Raw genomic sequence first — 20,424 nt, 5'->3', positions numbered from 1 at the left:
TCAGGCGGAGCGAACAGGCGCGGGCGGGTGGTGGCTTCCCGCCTGAACGCCACCGCCTGCCGCGGCGGTAATTTAAATCTGTGCACGGACGAAGCCGTCCGCTCACCCTTCGGAAGCGATTTTTTCCCCCCTCCCATCACACCCGCATAATGACTCGAGACGTTTTTCGTGAAACTGAACTGGGGGAGCGGGGGACTGAGTGCGTGGGAGGGAGTGGGGGTTGGAATGGAGGTGGGCGGGGGTAGGGGTGTTTGAGGGGTGGGGGGAGGAGGAGCAGATGTCGATCATGGGGAGGGAAAGGTGTCAGATGGACTGAGTTGGGAGGAGGGTGGAGATAAGGCATCTCAACGGGAAATGAAAAGGAAGGAGTGGATGAGGGAAAGACGCATGGTGGCCGCAGAGGGAGGAGGACCCGCCGCCGCTGCCGCTTCCAGAGATCTGCCCGATCGAGCGTGGCTACGGAGAGTAAAAATGAGATGGGGGTGGTGGTTGGGTGGGGTGGGTGCTGAGGAGAGACGCAGGGAAAAGCGGGGAGGGTGCGGTCGAGGGGCTCCTCGAACTGATAAGCACGTCTTGCCAGCCGGATTGGATGATGTCCCGAGTGTAAAATCCCGAGTGATTCCCAACACGTTTCTCGAGAAGTAATTACTTTATTTTAAATCAGTTTCTGATACACCTGTTGAAGTTAAGCATTGTCTCCAGGTGCGTTCCACATCAAGTGCATTGCAATCATACAAGATCGCCCTTATTTGATTTTCTCTTTCTTTTTGATGTCTCATGAAGCCATTGAAACCCTGTCGAGTTTTCTCGGCTTGATATTTATTTTTCTGGTGGTCGGATTACCAGAATAGAAAACCGACAGCATTTGTCTAATTCGGAACTCGAACCTTTGAGGTTTGCCCTTTGTCTGGATACTGACCTCCGTTCTCGAAATGTATGTTCCTTTTATATCGATTTCTGAAGATTTCTTATGTGACCTCAAATACTCCCATTAAAATTATTAACTTCTTGGAAATAATACTTGAAGAACTAATTATTTGCCCTCAAAAGTCATAATTAAGGCCAATATAATAGTCTTGAGTAATCATAAAGAATTAAATGTATGAGATATGAAGTTCATTGATCTGAAAGGTTTTAGATATCAGAGTGTTTTCCTTCTTCCCGAAGTATTTATATGTTTATCGATATTTATTACAGTTTTTCTTCTTTGCCTTCGACATATCCGTGTATCCCTTGGAATCCGATAGGCCGCAAACAGTAGGTCCAGGAGCGCTAAAGCAGTATGTCAATGTTATACGGTATATAGTAGATATCAAATTTCCTTCATGAAATTTTGCTTGGCGTAAATTGAATGCTTTCAAGCATCCCAAGTTAAAATTAAGTTGGAGTCTAAGAAAAATGAGTCGACAATTGAGCAAACTTCTCTATTTTCACAGATTAATGCACTGTAGGCATCACGCAGCATTCTCAGGTGGCGTGTCTGTAGGATTAGCACGGGGGATTTTTCTTTTGGAATGGACCACGTGAAATGGGAGACGAAGGATAGAGAGGGGCTTACTGCCGCTTGGAATCCGAGCAAAGGTGCGCGCGTGAAAAATTCTGGGGCATTACTCTCCGGTCAAAAGGTTAGGCAAACCCTCTCCATTCGAGAATTAGGCGGAGTAGAATAGACGGGGATCCTATTTTGGGGATTTGAAGAGATTAATCCGGAACTTGGGATCCGAGACGGTGCGAACCCAGGGGTTCCCTGTTCATAAGCAATCGATTTCCACGCTTCTCCCTCGATGCACTCCGGCGCTCCCAGTCCCTCAAACCGCTCCCCACTGCCCTCCCTTCAAACCCCGCCCAGAGTTCTCCCTTCTTTCGGTGGCGTAGTCATTTGACTGCGCTCAGCATTCGTGCTCGAAGGACCGATCTCCTGTCGAGGTTATTATTTTTCTGGTTCTTCGTCTGGTTTCCAACTTTTCGAAACAGAAAAATTAAAATAACTAAAACTGACTATCAAAGATCAACGGGAAAATATCGTGACAGCTACTTTTTCACGGAAAGGTCCACTCAAGTGCACCGAATTGCAGGAATCGCATTGCTAATCTTATTTAAATAATTTCTCCGAACTTATAATGGCAACGTTGCACTATAATCAATACGTTGCCCACTTTCGTTTTGCGAATTTTTTCTCGATAAAAATAGGTACCGTAGATATTGTACCAAGAGTAGCGTTCTATTAGGCTCCTACATGGAGCACTTGACTAAATGCATTAAAACCTTCGTCGGTTCTTGCACATTTTTCTATATTCATTATCCATTAGAGTTCTGCTTCAGAAAATATGTTCACTGTCGTCTCCACCTGATCTAAATTGATTTCAGCTGATATGATTGATATTCGACATCATATTGGTGTTTTTCTCCGTTTTCCCCCTCGGAGCTTCAAGATGAGCATCAGGCCTTGGCCTCTCTTATCTCTCCCTTCTTCCCATATGCCCTCCCTCTTCCATCCCCCCCTCGTTCACCGCCCTCTCTCCCTCTCGCAGTCCCATCACCTGCCTCGCTCAGGCTTAAAGTGAAAAAAAGCACTCTTCCAAAATTTTCCTCTCCACCTTCTGTTCCACACCCCCCGCCACTCCCTCTCTCCCCAACCCCCTCCCCACAATCCCTCGCTCCACCTTGCCGCTTCTTACGCTCCCTCCGATCTCCTCTCCGGCGCCCCCTCCCACCACTCCCATCACTTCTTTCTTTTCAAACCTTCAATGCAACCCCCCCCCTCGACCCATCCCCAACTCCCTCCAGCCGTTCGCCTCACCCTTCCATCATCCAGCTTAATGACACTCCGATGCACGTAAGTATGTCTCCCCCCCCCCCCGCCGATGCCTCATGCACGATGATTCAAAGGAGATCGTTCGAAGCGGCCCTCCTGTTTTCGTGAACAATAAACTTTTCGTGATCTCGGAGGAACGACTTTTTTTTAAGTTGCATTATGGTTTATTCGCGACCGTATTAGCTCAAAAATACCCCTTTGCCCTTTCTTGCACTCACCTTATTTGGCAGCCGTTATGGTTTTGATCCTCCGCAGGTGAGTCCGTTTGATTGAATTCATGCGTTGAAATTAAACTTCACCATCTAGACAAATGCTAGACTTTGTTCTGTGTTATTATACTATTACTCTGTGTTTCAACCGAAATATATTCTGATTGAACATACTAATACAATTGGCCATGATTTAAGAAGGGTAAAATGAATACTTGTTTGGGCAAAGAAAATAAAGTTATTTTTGTTGTTTCTTAGAATACTCTGGATACACCGAGGTGGCAATATTAGCCCACAAATCCATATCAATTAGTTTATCTTGTTCGAATTATTTTCAAGCAATAATAAGCGACTGATATACATAAAAAATTCAGGTGTGAGGCGGTGGAACTATTGTATAATAACAGAGACGAGATACAACCGTCTCTATTAATAAGTGACTATTATAAATGTGTGTGTAGAAGTGAATTTCATCGAATTCTTTGGCAAACTTCCTTGGCAAAAGCTTAACGTGTACTGCCTTCGAATGAATTTGAGATAAATTTATAATATCGAAATGCGATTCGTAAAATAGCAGAGTAACAGTAAGATTTACCAATTCGTGCGTCAAGGAATGAGCGTTTCCATTTGAAAAATTCGGGTAAACAAAAATACGACGCCTCGGGGAGGAGTTTATTTACTTTCAACTGAGTCGAGGATGAATTTATGGCTGCACGTATGTGCCGAAGAAAACCAATAAATATTTCCCGGCGACCTTTATGTTAATTAATGGTGCGTGCGCGAGGCGCAAAGGGACTAGGGTTCTCCTCTCTCCCTAGGGTACGGCCTAATGTATCCTGGCACCTGACGCAGTTGTTGCGGTTTCGGTCGATCGAATGGTTTCGTTCCCCGCGTGGCGGCATTTTTTTCCGTCTCCTCTCGATTCCTCAGTCGCAGCGTCCCTCCCTCCCTCCCTCCCTCCATCCCTCCCTCTCTCTCTCCTCGGCTCTTTAAGTTTTTATCTCAACCAACATTTTTTCATCGCACTTCCTGACCTGCCTCAAAGTTCCCTCGCTTGTGCCCTTCCCTCCCGCACTCCGCCCCCGGAACCGTATCTTGAGGCAAACTCCACCCTCTTCCACTTCCCATCATCCCCTTCCCTCCCTTCGCCACCTCACACTATTCCTTTCCGCTTCCCTCTCTCACCCCCCTCCAGGCACCAACTCCCATGATAATCCATTCCCATCTCTCCACTGGAAAGAATAATCTATTCCCCTTTCGTATCCCAACTCTTGTGAAAAAAAGGCTTATACATATAGAGAGTCAAGTTAATGTCCCCATCATTAAAATATTCTCAATTCATCCCCATTTTATCTTTCCTACCTTTTGCGATTTCCTGAAACAGCTTCGTTATTTTCAATGAGATATTGAAATCCAGTTCAGTTTATAATGATACACCGTAAGTCATTCTATAGCGCCTAAATTCGATTATTTTTACGTTTTCGGGTGACATGTGATCTGATTTTATATTTATCTTCCATTTAATTTCATATTTCAGTAATGATAATAAGTTTATGCCGAGATATCAGGCTTACCCTGCGCACCTAAACCAACCGCGAATATCACTTATGCCAGAAACAGCTTTCGCGTCCTCACTTATGAGAGTGAGGAGAGCACCAGCACTACAAGAATAAATGTAAATATTTTAACGACAGAATTAAAAAGGTTAGTCTTAAATGTGAGGGTTGATTTTGTAGGTATGAGAATATTGCTCACCCGGCACAATGTCTTAAGACGTGAATGACAATCGTCGTTTATCAGAAGTCGCCTGCAGTTTCCCGTGCCTTTAGGCTCGGCTGGGGGTCACCAGTCGCACAACGTCCGCTTTGGAGCAGGACTCCACATATTGGCTATCTAGACACCCTATGAATCATAGATTTGTAAATTTTCCGTGATAAAAAAATGAGAACAATTTTTAAGGTATAAAAGTGTAGGGATGTATTTTGTTCAGGATCAGAGAATTCGGGTGTGTTGGCGATTCCGAGCAGTTGGAATGTTCGGATACTGACCGGAAATAATACCAGGATTCGAATGTCGGTATTCATGATGCCAATTAAGGTCCCCACATTTTGAACGAATTAAAACACGCACAATTGCTCCTAAAGCCAGGAAGCATGTACTCATTACCTCCATTTTTATGCAATGTTCAAGCCTCCAGAAAATCTTGTGAAGTGTTATTTGGAATTACTTAAAAAAATGTGAAATAAGTTGACAGCTAAAAAGAACATTTGAATGCAGCAAGTGAATCTATCTACATCTACATAATACCTCGCAAGCAGCCGGAAGGGTGTGTGGCGGGGGGTGTTGGGTCACCACCCGTAAAAAGGACACATAAATCAACACATACATTCAAAATATTACCCACAGTGGCACATACTTTCATGCAAAAATCCTTTAATTCTACACGCATGCAAATACATATACTAACAAACAATGGTACTCTAGAATTTAGTAAGAAATATATCCGATAACGTGCAATTTGAAAAGTAGGAAGGCGAAACTCCACCACCACCACACGACATGCGATATAAATTATAACTAAAAATATATATCTAAATATATATTTATTATTTAGTGAAATTTAGTATTTATCTTGCGTCTCATTCATATTTACATTTACCTGGAAAAGAGAGATTCTTACCCTCATGTGAATTTTCTACATCCTTCGCCGCGTACGTATCGCTCGACGACTCCTGCCATTTCCGATGACTTGCTGTGCTTAGGGGACATGTCTCTTAGATTCCCGAGCCTCGCCATCACTGACTCTTCACATTCAAGACTGATATTTCCTTTCACAAAAAGGAAAGGACTGAATGTGATTCAACTTTTTGTATTCAACCGGAGGGCCCTAAACATCCGTCATTGACTCCCAACCCATTGAATTTCTTCGATCAATCTTATTCACGTCGCTTGCCTGGAGGGAGATCTCCGGGGCACTATTGATCAATTGCCTGGATTATGTCATGACGCAGGGTGGCGGATGCGCATTTTCACACACACGAGGAATATAGGTTGGGACCGAGTGGAGGAGTGTTTGGGCTCAGGGGAAAGCCGGCCATCCAACGGAGGAGACCTTCGGGTCATTTCATATTCGGAGGATAATGTGCCGTTGTCTTTTTATTTGCCCGTGCACAACGAGTGACCGAAGTAATGCCTTTGCATTGGACGAGTACTCAAGGGATTTAGATCAAATTTCGACTGATCTGACAAATGGCTGAATCCTAATGCGTTATGCAGCTAATTGAATTATAGAGATAACCAATTACAGTGCGATACTACAGAAAAACCGAGTGGTGTCGGGAAAATTGGATGGTGTCACGTGACTCCTCAGGAACTGCCTGCGAATGGAAGCTAACATTTTGGCGTTCAGCATCGAAAAAAAACAGAAAAGTTTCATTAAATAGGTATCATGTTTATAAATTGATAATTTAAGGTATTTTTCATTGAATTGATCCCAGAGTACGAATGAAGAATTCCCTACTGGTTAAAGATTGCGCTCACTTAGGAATTAATGTAAAGTTGGGGCGAAATTTGATAGATTTGTAAATAAATTCTCAAGAATCGCAACGTTTTACAGGAAGAAGTTAAGCACTTTGAAGGAAGTTAAGCCTTACGGTGAAAATGACGAAATTTTGCCGCGCACAGAGAATATGTCTAGTTCCGTCAGTAAAGAAATTATTCAAACAGTCAGGTTCCGAAGTCATGCAACACTGCACTCCAGTACAAAGTCTTGAACAGCCCCCTTTGTGTTTTCATTTGAGCTCCTGCCATTAATTCACCATTCTTCATGAATACTTCTTTCGATAGCGCTGCTATTCTCCTAATATCCTTGCTCATAGTATTCCGTGAATCAACCAAAATCTTTCCTAAATTCGTAAATCGTTCAATCTCCTGTTATTCAATTCAGTCTTACTTTGATGTTTTTCCTGTTCTCAATATTTTTGGAGGGTCATTGCTAATTTTTATCTCATTAATTATTTTTGTCTTCACACTATGCTTCATACAATCTCTTTGATGAGCTTAAAAATCCCTCCAACACCTTGGCACATGAGTTCCATCCGATTTTAATTGATTCAATCAGATCATCTCCTGTTTTAATTTCTACATTTAGTCATTTTCTTGACTCCTTGCCCATTAATTAGGCATTATTTTCAAAAGGTAGGCGACAACGGACTACATTTTGCTCTGCTTCCAGCCGATCACTACCCATAGCTATGCTCTGAACTTACCCCGTTACATACACGCATCTGATTTGAGCACAGATTGCGAAGAACACTATCATTCCTGCACTCTGCAATATTTTTATTAAATTTATTCATCGTAGCCTGTTGAACATCTTGAAATTCACGAAGCATTCTCATCTTCTGTATCCTTTTGATTTATATTCTCATTACTCGGCCCTTTACACTTTGAACCTCAAACTGATCTTCACCTTAACGGTCGCTTGTCTTTCTATCCAATCTTTAGCGGACGATTCTTACTCATAGCTATGCTGTGATCTTAGGTTTCTTTAGGGATGAATACTAATAGTAAATCTATGAAGACTCATGGCCTGATACTCTCTCAATAAACACACAATAAGGCTGCAAAACTGTCTTTCTCTGCTCTCCTGGAGCCTTGTGTGTTTCTGAGAGGAAACTATCATTTCCGGTCATATTTCCCCATTTATTTTCCGGAATACATTTCCCACATCACTCTATAAAATCCATGGTTCTCATACTGCCCTCAACCCTGCTGTATTTCATGAATATTTAATACTAGTTTAACACACATTCAGCCGGCTTCTCTCATTGATACTTTTTGATGTTTTTAACTTTACCTTCCGACAATTCCTTCACGTTCTTGTGTGGCATGTCCACTTTTTCGACCACTAAAATGTCTCCTCTTGATGCCATTCTGACACGATCCCTTCGCCCTAATGCTTCTACCCATGGTGTATTGTTTAATCCCCAACATCATTGTCTCCTCAACCGCTCCGTGATCAACTTATTCCATTTCCTTTTCTCTTTCTTTCTCCTTATATCTAAGGTATCTCAATTCTCTTCGTGTATTGTTACGGTTGTTTCCTCTGTTGAAGTTTAATCCCTATTTTGGAAGATATTTTACTCTTTTTTTTTATTCTGGCTCGTCGTACCTGTGCATCTTCATTCCCACCTTTTTTGCTTATTATTTTCTAAAGCTGCGTCATCGCTGAGGTGTTATCAATGCGATGGACCGAGAGCACTCGGACCGTTATCTCCCGATCTCTTTATTCCTCCATAGGTCTTTGCGCTGGCCACATTCATCTCCTGTTTCTTGTGCTTCATCCTAGGCTTTTCCCTGTAATTTTTCCCTTGGTCCCTTTTATGATCCCTTTGTCAATGGTCTTCAGCTGCGAGTATTTAGCATACCTACCTATGTACTCCACTAGTTCTCCTCTTCACCTTGCAAGCGTTTTCCATTTTCTTTTCCCTTTTTCGCCTTTTGAAGCGCATCCTCTTTTGCTACTCGGTCATCCGATACAGTCTAAACAAGCAATTTTCAGCATGTTCTCCTCCCTTCAATATTTAGAGGTTTGACTTGGTAGACCAGTCGATAGATCGGGGAACTAATTGCAACAAGGTTACGAGTTCAAATATTGAGTAATACCCGTCACACTCAGATTTAACCAAACTTTGCCGTGATTTTATCCGTAGTAGATTTTTTTTCGAAAGTAGAATGAGGCACCGGGAAAGTAACCAAGTTTTTTTCAATTGCGCCTCCTCATTGATTGCTTATAAATTTTTTAAACCAAGATGACGAATCCTTGACACCGCATTCTTGAAATATTCAAATAAGCCATTGAAGGACAGCATCATGTAATTCACGCGTAGTTATTCTTCAATAGGAATTTTTGTGAGCTCGAAATATTTAAAAAATATACTTTTTTTAAGCCTACAACTTTACTTTCAGGGGCTTGCTTCCACGGCATTGAAGAAATCATATGCAGTTAACGTGGGTTCTGCAAACGTAGCTTCCGCTGGTCATAACCCACATCAACCCCGAATAGGTGGGCTTTTTCTCTCATCTCGCGCCGAGAGGCCTCGTATTCTTCAAGGACCCCATATGATGGATTCTTCGGGACGCTAACCAAATAAGGGCCCGGAAAAAAATACTCCCGATTCCCATAAATATCGGATTCCGCCTCCCCGAAATACAATCTTTCCGTGTTGCGTGTGCATTCGAGGGCGAGAATCGTATGAATTCCCAAAAGCCCTCCTCCCTCTCGACTCCGCAAGACCCCAGCCCTCAGCCCCCCAACCATCCCATTTGGGGAAACGTCGGGTGCAGGACGGTGACCGTTTGCCAGGGGCCCCTTTCTTTTTTTCCGAAGTAAAAAGAAGATCAGCTTCTCCTCCTTACGCCAACGTACTTTTTTCCCACCTATCCCTATCTCGCACGCCATCCACTCACCCTCGGTTCCCTTCCCTCTCTACTCCTCGGCCCGAAAGCCTCCGTTAGCTCTCTCTCCCTCTCGCCCCTCCTCCACCACCCCTTTCCTCACTCCCCCCCCACGCTTCTCGATCCACCCTAATCTCTCTCCTCCCTCCTCCACCTCCGCCCATGGCCATGCTCAACGCCGGCCCTGAGACATGCCCCTCCTTCCGTTATACTTCATCGCCTCCCCGAAGCTCCTCTCCGAACCTATTCAAATATTTCCGGGGCGAGAGGGCCCGGTTTGCTCGTCCATACGGGAGGGAGTACCCTTCCCACCCTAACCCTTTATCTGTGTCCCCGTTTCATGGCGGTGTCCTGTTCGGGCAGGGAGGATCGTGAAATTTCTGTTTCATTAAAACCGGGTTCTAATGGGGTCGAGGAATTAGTTTTTGTTTTCTTTCTCTTCAGCGTCAAACGAGAAGATGTTAAGGATCGCAATTAACAAAAAACTATTGTTCGACTTGGATATTGGCTTTGGTCATTCTAATATTGAAAGTTATAATGACAATAAAATATTACGTTTAGTGTCCAATCAAAGTTGCATTCGATTTACTCTGAGTATTACTTTTACTTTGCAACGCAGGTCCATAAAGTATCGTTTGGACACAAGTATCATTTGCACTTACTTAGAGAGATCATTGTCACGTGCTTCTGCCCGCCATCTGTTTTTCACTTTGCTATTGATACACTGATTCATATGGCTGAGAAAGGTGGTGTTAATAAAATCTTCGGAAAGATGTATGGTTGTGGGTATAGAGTTCTATTGATTTGATCATGATCACGTGAATTATGAGGGTTTCATTATCCAGTTCGGATCCCTTTTGAAAAGTACGATGATTCCTCACTTGAATACTTCAAAACTTGCGTCGTAGTAAGCATACACATTAAAGAGTGGTGACATTTACATCGAACCAATGCAGACTCTAGAAATTGTAAAGGTTAGCTATTTATTTAAATGCAATGAAATGATTAAAATCATGTTAAAGCTTTCGATTCTTCTCTCTCGAGACCTGGTAATGCTTTAATAATTTAAATTAGTAGACTGTAACTTTTATATTTCCATGTATTACAATTAGCAGTGCTCAAAATAAACTCTCCGAGTCTCTCTAAGATGCTGAAAGAAAGGGACAATTAACTCGTTCCCTGTCGAATTTCAGTAATTATGTTGTCATAGCTGCGTTTCGAAGGTTATAAATAGATATCAAAGGTAGCAATATCAAAAATGGTGAGAAGATGTAAGTATACGTGTATGACTTTGACCATTAATGGCATATTTCGATAAATATCATAAAATGCATCTCAAATCATCATTAAATTTCCCGAGCAATTGTAAAGTTGACTGGAAAATTATCGAGATTTCATAAATCCCTGTGACAATCCCTAACTCGAAAGTCTTTGTATAATTCAGGTTGAAAAGTATTTCTATCTTCTACTCATAGCATTTAACGCTGAAACTGTAATTCAAATGATCGTTCTCCACATACGGTTACTAAGTAAACATAGTTGAGTTTCGGGCGCTTGGGCGAATCTCGAAATCCTCTCTTTGGGATGATACGCTCCTGAGCAAACTGGATTTCTTATCAAAACTTGGGGACGTCTGAATGGAAGACTATTCGTTGGGATGGTCGAATACCTGTTGCCCTGAGTGAGCAGGGAATCCCTCCTCACCAGAGGGATGCTTTTCAGTATCCTCATTGCACCCTGGGCAGGGGGAGGGACGCGAGGGAAAGATGGATTTTTCAGGTTCGAGAGGAGAGGAGAAGAAAGGAATGGAAATACGTTGGCGTGCATTGTTGCGCCATTGTCACGTAGAGATGGGGGGGGAGGTCACCACCCCCTTGCCCTCCCTCCCCCTCTTCCCCACGCTTTCCCTACCACCCCCCCACAAATCCATCCCATTCCTCCTCCCTTCCAGCTCCGTCTTCGTATCCTTCGTCCTCGGTCCCTTTTGCATTTTTACCTCTCCTCTCTTTCGTCCATTTCGCCACCCACCGAGGCTACCTTTCTAAGGTTAGGGATCCAAAATATGCAGTCCTGTTAATGTCTTTAACTACGCGACTATCTCTTCTAAATAATAAATCATTCGCAAATGGTCCGCAAATCTGAGGAGGGTGTTCCATGGCGTTTTAAGACGGTGCGTGTCTATTTCACTTCTAACAATACTTCGACGGCGGACGTACGGATGCGATTCATGTACGCATCTATCTTTTTAATTTGCTTCAACCGGGAAGAGGATTTTGTTGCGGATAAAAAAAAGGATGGGCGTTTATAATCTCCGAGGATTCCCGCCGCTTTATCCGCAGTTTCCTGAGCAGGCCATGATTTACGCTCTCGGGTATATTTTCTTTAGAGGAGAAATGCTAAGGGTGTTTTTGTGACCCCGAGTTGACCTAAGTATGAGGGATTGCCTCTTGCAGACCCTTTTCATAAGTCTCAGATTGGTGGGCCGTACCGAATGTTTCACATGTTTGTTTCTTTTCATTATGAAACTTAATTTAAAAAATCTCGAGTTTGGAGAAATATTTTGTAATTTTATTTTTTTTATTAAATATCGAAAACAAGTACTGAGTTCAAGAATTGCGATGGAATGGAGTTCGGCGCTTGTATTTTTTAAGATATGCCGTTTAAGGACGAGACCTCGTCGCCATGCCACGGTGAATTTCGAACTATCTTTGGGATTTTTTTCTATATCGTCCGTTGAGTCCTTTCTCTTCCTCCGCTTGCGCTGAGGAATCCATCCGCGCATCTTTCCCATTCTGCCTCCGAAGGAATCGCTAATCTCTTTGGCGTGTGCATTTTGGCGTTCGGAGCGCTAGACGGATACGCACCAAACAATGCCAACCCTTCCTCGAGAAAAGCGAACTGTGTGTGTGTGTTTTTTGTATTTCAGATATCGTTTGCCTTCGACCCTTCATTCCGTGAACCGCCGCTCTAAGCCTTCTTCTCATGCTTTCCTTAATGGATTCACTGGGTCCTATTATCACGCCCGTTCGGTTTAACCCTTCGAGCAAACGACCGTAGACGCAATTCCATTGTGTGCATCTTCTCAGGTATCTGAAATGAGTGCGGTAGGCCAGGGTTCTTGCATGATTTCCAGAAGGAAAGTGTATCTCAATGAAATAGATGTCTTAGCTACGTGACCTAGCATTTGAGGTGTGGAAACGGAAGGCTATGAACGGAGAATCGTGTTTAATACCAATATCAAACTTAAATACTTGTAACCATGAATATTCATCTTGAAGTAGTAGACTGCATCGAGCAAAATGTTTTATTTTATTTATTTTTTGTATTTTATTTATTTATACCCTGCAAGCCACCGCCAGGGTGTGGCAGGGGTTGAATACACACCAGAATAATTTTACCCAAACATGATCCTACCGCGGTCGAACAATGTTGTTATGATCCCTTATCGTTCGTGGGAAAAATGACATCTTAAATATATCTGTTCTACGCTTAACCTCTCTCATTTTACTTAGATAATCTCCCCTACCGTAGTCCGATGAGGGTGATAATAGATTTTCAACATCAATGCTAGAGATATCCTTCCAATTAATGCAAGAGCTTCAATCTGTAATTTAACCTTCGCTCCGTGAGTGATTTCTAGCCTAGCTGCTCTAATATTTGGGATACGCCCTTAGGTTTATAGTAACAACATTTCACAAATCTAGCTCCTCTACGCTGCACGCGATCCAATTTGGCAATTAATCCAACTTCGTGAGGATCCCATATTCATATACTTAATAGCCCGAAAGCCGCCGCTAGGGTGTGTGGCGGGGGGGGGGGGGAAATTAAGAATATACTTGCAGCATATTTTAAATAAGGCCTAACCAATGGCAGATAACATATCTCTTTGATCTTTTCATTACATTTGCGAAGTACTCTCCTAAAGAATCCTAATTTTATTCTAGCTTTTCCACATATGCCCTGTACTATGTGTTTCACCCAGGAGAGATCGTGAGTGATGGTAACGCCTAGGTATTTAATTGAGTCTACACATTTCATTTCGGTGTTCCCGATGCAGTAGGCGCTCGTAAGGGAATTGCTCTTTTTCCAAACAGCTATGACTATGCACTTTTTTGAGCTTAATTCTAAGTGCCAAGTATCACACCAGCGTTTTATAGCATTAAGGTCATCTGACAAAGCTGTTGTGTCCTCAGGATCACGAATGTCACGGTAAACCACTGCATCATCGGCAAATGAACGTATCTCACAAGTGACTATGGACTCAATGTTGTTAAAGTAAATTAGGAATAAAAGAGGTCCGATGACGCTTCCCTTGGGAACACTTGAAGTAACTTCTACTGCATTTGAGCTAACTCAATCTATTTATACTCTTTGAATCCAACCATTCAAAAAGTCTTTAATCCAACCCAGGATATTTTTATCTATGCCACATGCTTCTAGCTTTACGAGTAGTTTACTATGAGGTGATTTGTCGAAATAAGCGATTCTATTTCTTAAGTTTTAGCCATCAATAATTGAACTAGGAGAGGATCTTTATTCATCAATTAAAATCATAAATGGCCTAAAAATATTTTACTCTACGCGTATGCTTTATGGCGTTTATTTGAATTCTGGGTACTGCAGAATTCGAATAGCATTAATGATTGGGTGAACCAAAATGTAAAGTAAATCTACGCATTTATATTTATATGCGGTAAATTACCACCTATTCAATCCGTTTTCTTCTCATCAATTTGTATCTGGTTTTGTAAATTTCAAAAAAAGTCCCCATCTGTCCATAATCTGTGGAAACGCCCGGTTACTTACTTTGAAGGAATCATTCACTGACGCGGACAAAAATACAGGAATTTCACGTAGTGTAAAAATCCACTCGCCTTGACCGGGACTCGAACCCGAAATTTACATTGATAAGAGGCGCCTTGATAGGATAAATGGCTTTTCCCGAACAACACAGAATTCGGGTTCGACTCCCTTTTAAAATAAATTTTTACTCTATGAAATTCCTGCATTTCGATTACGTCGGTCTCAGATCTTCGGGTGATCATTCCCTTGAGCGCATCGTGGGCCGTATGACCCGTTCTACTTTGCTCCCATTTTCGCCCTTACTTCTCATCGCTTGGTTTCTGTAGCCAGGAGCTATCTAAGTGTCGCTAGTAAAATGGCATTTCATCGAGAGGAATATTCTATCCCGATACTTCGTCCTCGGGAGTCCCAGAGGACACCCTAGGGCCTCAGCCTAGCCAGGCAGCTTTCTTCCCACTCCAGCGTTCCTCCCTGCCACCTTTCGCCCTCCAGTCACGGACCTAAAAGGCCTTCACTTTCCGCCCCCCCCCACGCGAAAAAAACCCTAGGGTCCTGTCTCTCACCTCGTCAGCGCAACCCAACGTAAAGCGCTGATGTCCTATTCTTCTATGAGCCTGCACCCTTCTCTCGCAACCGGTGACCCTCACTCTCTTACCTTCCCTATTGTGACTCCTGGATACCCTTAGGGGTTCGTTTAAAGGGCAGTCATCCCCTTCATCCATCTCTTACCTCACAAGTCCCTACCCCCACCCTCAAACACCTTTCCTCCCCTCCCAAAGGCCTTCATTATCCCCGATGCAACTTCCCCATGCGTGGGCCCTCTCCGTGGGCCCTCCTCGCCTTTCTATGCCCCTCAGTGCTTTAAACCCTCGCCCGTCACGGCCGCACACGCCGGAATCCAGCACTGCTCCGATGGAATGCACGGCGTCGCTTCGGTTTGCTCGTTCTCTCTCTCAAGTTGGCAATAACCTAAAATAGCGGGAAACACATTTATATGCAGTGGAGCGAGGATATTTACTTCTCTGGGAAGGTCTAAGAAATACATATATTTTGATCTATTTGATCTCAATGAACATAACAATGTACAAGGACATATAGTCGGCAAGATCTACCTCTTCCCATCCCTGTTCAGCGGTATTGTTTCACTTGGATCGTGGTATTTTCCTGAGCTATCTGAGCAACTGTCTTTTCCAACTAAACCCATATAGTTCTATAAACTTTAACACAGATTTAACTCAGAGGAGTTTGGTTCATACTCTAGCACGATGTAAAGTACTGATTATCGCCCACCAGATGAAACTTTTGGCAGTCTTTCAATTGAATTTTTTCCTGCACGACCACTTGACGCGAGTCGAAAGGTGAGATAGGGATTCAAATTGTCGCACATGTTTGTAAATTACGAAAGCATAAAATACCATTTGGACGCAAAAGCAAAAGATTGAATGGCGAATGCAGGAAATAGACCGGAGATATGTTGATTTACGGTTGGATGTCCTTTTGTTTTTTTTATAATTACTTAAGATATTATTTGTTATGCTATTTACCTTTTTTTAAAGCGGAGAGAGGTGAAAATATATCATAAAATTAGTGCATTTAATCCGTCATGGAATTAACGGATTTAAGATAGAAGAAATTGGTTTAAGGCTCATGAAACGAGTTTTATTGAGCTCTGCGGATACTGGGAGTATTTCACAAAATGCAGCGTGCATCTGGAAAGTTTAACCTAGTGGAACACAGGAATATCAGTTCTATAAATCGGCGAATTAAATGTTTAATTATTTATGAATGCCTCTTTTTGCGAAAGAAATTGAAGTCAACAGTATTAGCACATTGGAGTTAATAAAGTTCAGCATGAATAGAACCGCTATCTACCAAAAAGGTGTGTCGCACAGAGGGTGAAAGCAGCAGAAGGAATGGGCGAGGGATAAGGGAGAGGAAGGGTGTTTATAGTATGGATAGGAAAAGGGAAAAAACATTCACCAAAAAAACCCGAAAAGACGGGATAATTTATATGCACGCTAGAGGAAAACTTAACGACAAAGAAGTACTGATTTCATCCAGAGTATAAGTTCTTTGATATGCGACAAAGAAGTGCAATTTTCCATCTTACCCAAAGCACTGATAGCTCTGTTCTCTCACATCCCTCTCTTCTTACCGCTGCGCATTTGCTCCCCTGCCCCTTGGCATTGGCCGAAGGAAGTCTATTGAAGGGTCGTATAGGAATGTACGGCAGTTACCTGCCCTTGTGGTCGCTAGCAGCTTCTCGTCATTCCAACTGTTGGATCTGTTCCCTGCGAGTGGGGGAGGGGGGGCTCCAATTTCGCCTCCGGGAAAAGTCCGGGCAATAATAGTGGGGGAGGCCGACGATTCGTCTCCCGCGACCCGATGCTCACTTCTCCGCCGCCCCGCCCCCTTTCCCCCTTCTCAATCCCCTTTCCCCTTCCGGCAACCCCCCGTCGCCTTCAATGCTAATCATTGCACGCGGAGGGCCCACTCTCCTCCTCTCACCCCCTCGGAGCTTCTCCCTCCTTTCCCTCCCTCAACAGGGCCTTGCGCACTTGCTCTTGCATTATGCCCTTCATTCCTCGGGTGATCGGGGGGGTGGGCGGCGTGACATTAAATATTAATAATTATAAATAGTTTTAAATATAATGATTTCCTGTTATTTGCATTTATAATTATTCTATCAGGGTCTACAGTTATTCACTCGGGTATATTTTCATTCCACTGCTATTACAATCAGAAATCATAATAGTAAGAGACCAAAGTCACCTTAGAAATATCAAAAACATTTAATTTACAAATCAGAACAAAATAAGACATTGAAAGGATATTAGGTATATTTGTAGGAGCATGTGTATGTTAGCTGGTGGTTTGAGTGCTTGCATGTGTGTGGGGTGTATGTGTTCTTGCATGAGTGTGTGCTATGTTTTTTTTCCGAATGGTATTAAATTGCGGCTTTTGCATGCGGTTTTTTTTCTTTCTTAATTACGGGTGGTGTCCTAACACCCCCCACCACACGCCCTTGCGGCAACTTCCGGGGTATTAAGTAGATGTAGATCCCTACTCTTTGAAACTGGCCATTCATAAAGCCTTTAATCCAATCCCGGATATTTTTATCTATACTATATGCTTCTAGCTTTGCGAGTATATTACTATGAGGTACTTTATCGAAGGCTTTCTTAAAATATAGAAAAATCAAGTCCGCTGGAACATTGCTCTTTCCCGAAATAAGAATATCTTGAACAAAAAGCGCAATTTGCGTCTCGCAGGATCTACCTTTTCGGAAACCGTGCTGATTTTTCATTAATAACGTCTGATTATCGAGGTGTCTCATGTTCGAAATAGCAACTATATCTTCCATAACCTTGTATGAAATGGATGTGACTGAAATGGGTCTGTAATTGTTCGGTTCCCCCTTTTCCTCGTTTTCAATATTGGTGTTACGGTAGCGGTTTTCCAATCTCTGGGAACCTTTTGATCAACAAGCGACTTCTCAAATATTATTCCTCGATACGGCGACATTTCCGAAATAGATCCTAAAATACACGATGCAGTAAATACTGACAAAAATTATCAATTCACCAAAGTGATAATAAGAAGGTCACCCAGCTTAAGCTACCAATGGTCAGCGGTTTCAAATAGGAAAAAATCACAGGCGCAATCGACTGGAATTTTCAATTCCCGCTCCAGAAGTAAAACAATAACGAAAAGCAAAAATATTGGAGGCGCCAGGTATCGATCCTGGTACCTCTCGCATGCTAAGCGAGCGCTCTACCATCTGAGCTACGCCCCCGATGCTCTCGACTTCGGAAATAGTCACGTGTTATCAATCACTGGCTAAGGTGAATATTTGAGAGATACATGGAATGATATTAACTATGAACAAATTATTCATATTGGCTGGAAAAATAGATAAACTTTTATTTGTTGCCTATATACTCAAAGAATAAACATACCACGAGTATAAATAAAAACACCATGAGCTTAAGGTAGTGAAGTTGCCATCATTACCAGAGCGAAATAACAGGGAAGAGAATAGATAAAGACACAAAGTAAATGAACTGAAAACTCTCTAACATGCTAGAAAAATTGATTTCATCACAGAATGCATTCTAAATAATCGAAGGGAAATTGGGATTTGCTTGTGTTATGCAAAACATAAATGGTCATTATTAAAGGGGTGAATCGGGAAAACGGCAATAAAAGAAAAGCAAGAAATCTGGTAATTCAGATACATTCAAAAGATTCCCCCCTGCCTGGTATTTAAAAAAACAACATGGGCGTCCGTTTCATCGAAATCAGGACCCCTACCATACTGATTGGCCATCCGTTTACTACCACAAACAGACATTGGAGGTTTGACTATAATGCTCCATGCCTTAGCATATCTCTGTCAATAGGTTTTGTACAGCTAAATCATTAATATCTGACCTGTTGAAACCCAAAGAACGTCTGGAGGTCAACCTAGAATCAGGAATCTCTGGCTAATTATCATTTCCCGCTAACTTAAAGCTGATCTTGACAATTATTTTGATAATTTTTTCTTGTTAATTATTGCTCTTAACCTTTCTTTTTCTTAATGTATATTATACGTATTGCCTGTCAGCCAATGTAAGAGTCTTTGTGCCGTCTTTAGTTGCTTTTTTAAACAAATAAATAGGACTCTGATGTAGGGAGAACTGATACTTGATTAGGAATAAATATTTGCTAGTAGCCTCGACTGCCCTTTGAACTATTCATGATTCAAATAATTAAGGCGTAGCATAAGCGCATTGCTTAGAGCGAAGCATAAAGTTCGCAATTGCATTGCATAAAACACTGCTCTTACGCAAAAACATTTTTTAAGCGAGAATATGAGACAATTTGGAGCTCCACAATTTCATGGGGGCGTAGCTCAGATGGTAGAGCGCTCGCTTAGCATGCGAGAGGTACCAGGATCGATACCTGGCGCCTCCAAAGTTTTTGCAATTGATCTGATCGTTTCAGGGGAATTAAATAATTAGATAAACGATATTTTTTCAAAAAACGAGTGAGGGGAATGTTAACGATATTTTTTCATATAAAAGATGCGAGGGAAATAGGTTTGTAATCGCTCGGTTCCTCTTTTTCCCAATTTTAAATATTGGTGTTACTTTAGCCCGTTTCCCAATCTCTGCGAATCTTGTGATCTACCAGCGACTTCTTAAATATTATTTCTAGATACGGCGCCATTTCCGGAGCTAGATCCTTAAATATACAAGCGGATGTTTCATCGGACCGAAGGGGTTCATTAGGATTGATATTTTTCAGCAAACGTTCTATTCCATTTTATGACACCTGAATGTTGGGCATCGGGTGACCGGCATGATTCGGTAAGCTATCGGAGGTATTCTATGAGATATTGGTGGAGACGCTTCGAAAGAAGGAATTAAAGAAGTTAGCCTTTTACAAACTGCTGGTTACCCTTTCGTCTCTATCATGTTTGAGTGAATAAACAGTTGACTTATTTCCCTGATCGTCTCTGACGCATTACCAAAATACTTTTGGATTCTCTTCCAAGTTTTCCACAAACCTTTTCTTTTTGAATTCCCTTAACGCTTTCCGAAATTCATTCATAGCATTTACCCCAGATACCTAAAAATCATAAGTGAACACATTCTTTTTGTCGCTAGAAAACTTAGCCCTAATATTTTTCATCTTGGTGTGACATAGCCGCGTTGTACCATCCAGGTTCCGTGTTATCTTTCATAAATTAACTGTGAATGAACTCATTGACTGCTGGGCGCGTGATCTCAAGGAATAAATGCCCACATATACTCAATATTTCGGTGATTATTATCTCCCTTAAAACTGGCAAATTGGCTCTGTCGCACTTACTTCAAGCCATTATGGTCCCCTTCTTTAAACAAGTAAATTTTCCTTTTAGGCTCCTCAATTCGGACCCCATGGAGCGAAAACTTCGCATTTACTTCCCTGTGGTGACTAATTACTTTCATAATTTCTATTGATAATACTTTGTCAGGAATATGTATTGCTAACAAATCAAGCAAATTATCGCCCCTAGTTGGTAAAGTGACGAGTTGATTCAATGAGTTTTGAGAATTCACAAGTGTGACAGGTCTCTTAGGGGATTTAGGCTGGGAACCACTTGAAGTA

General features: G+C 42.2%; 2 non-coding genes across 2 annotated transcripts; one reads left to right on the top strand and one right to left on the bottom strand.

Moving 5' to 3' along the window:
- Nucleotides 1–18,009: 18,009 nt before the first annotated feature.
- On the bottom strand, nt 18,010–18,082 carry TRNAA-AGC (transfer RNA alanine (anticodon AGC)). Its single transcript has one exon. It is a non-coding gene; the product is annotated as a tRNA-Ala (tRNA).
- A 1,090-nt stretch (nt 18,083–19,172) lies between these two features.
- On the top strand, nt 19,173–19,245 carry TRNAA-AGC (transfer RNA alanine (anticodon AGC)). The gene has a single exon. It is a non-coding gene; the product is annotated as a tRNA-Ala (tRNA).
- The last annotated feature ends 1,179 nt before the right edge of the window (nt 19,246–20,424 follow it).

Source organism: Hetaerina americana, unplaced genomic scaffold, assembly GCF_022747635.1.
Source record: "Hetaerina americana unplaced genomic scaffold, ioHetAmer1.1.p SCAF_10, whole genome shotgun sequence".
Taxonomy (NCBI): domain Eukaryota; kingdom Metazoa; phylum Arthropoda; class Insecta; order Odonata; family Calopterygidae; genus Hetaerina; species Hetaerina americana.
The sequence above is the reverse complement of the archived record's forward strand: the minus strand, read 5'-3'. Positions and strand labels throughout refer to the sequence as shown.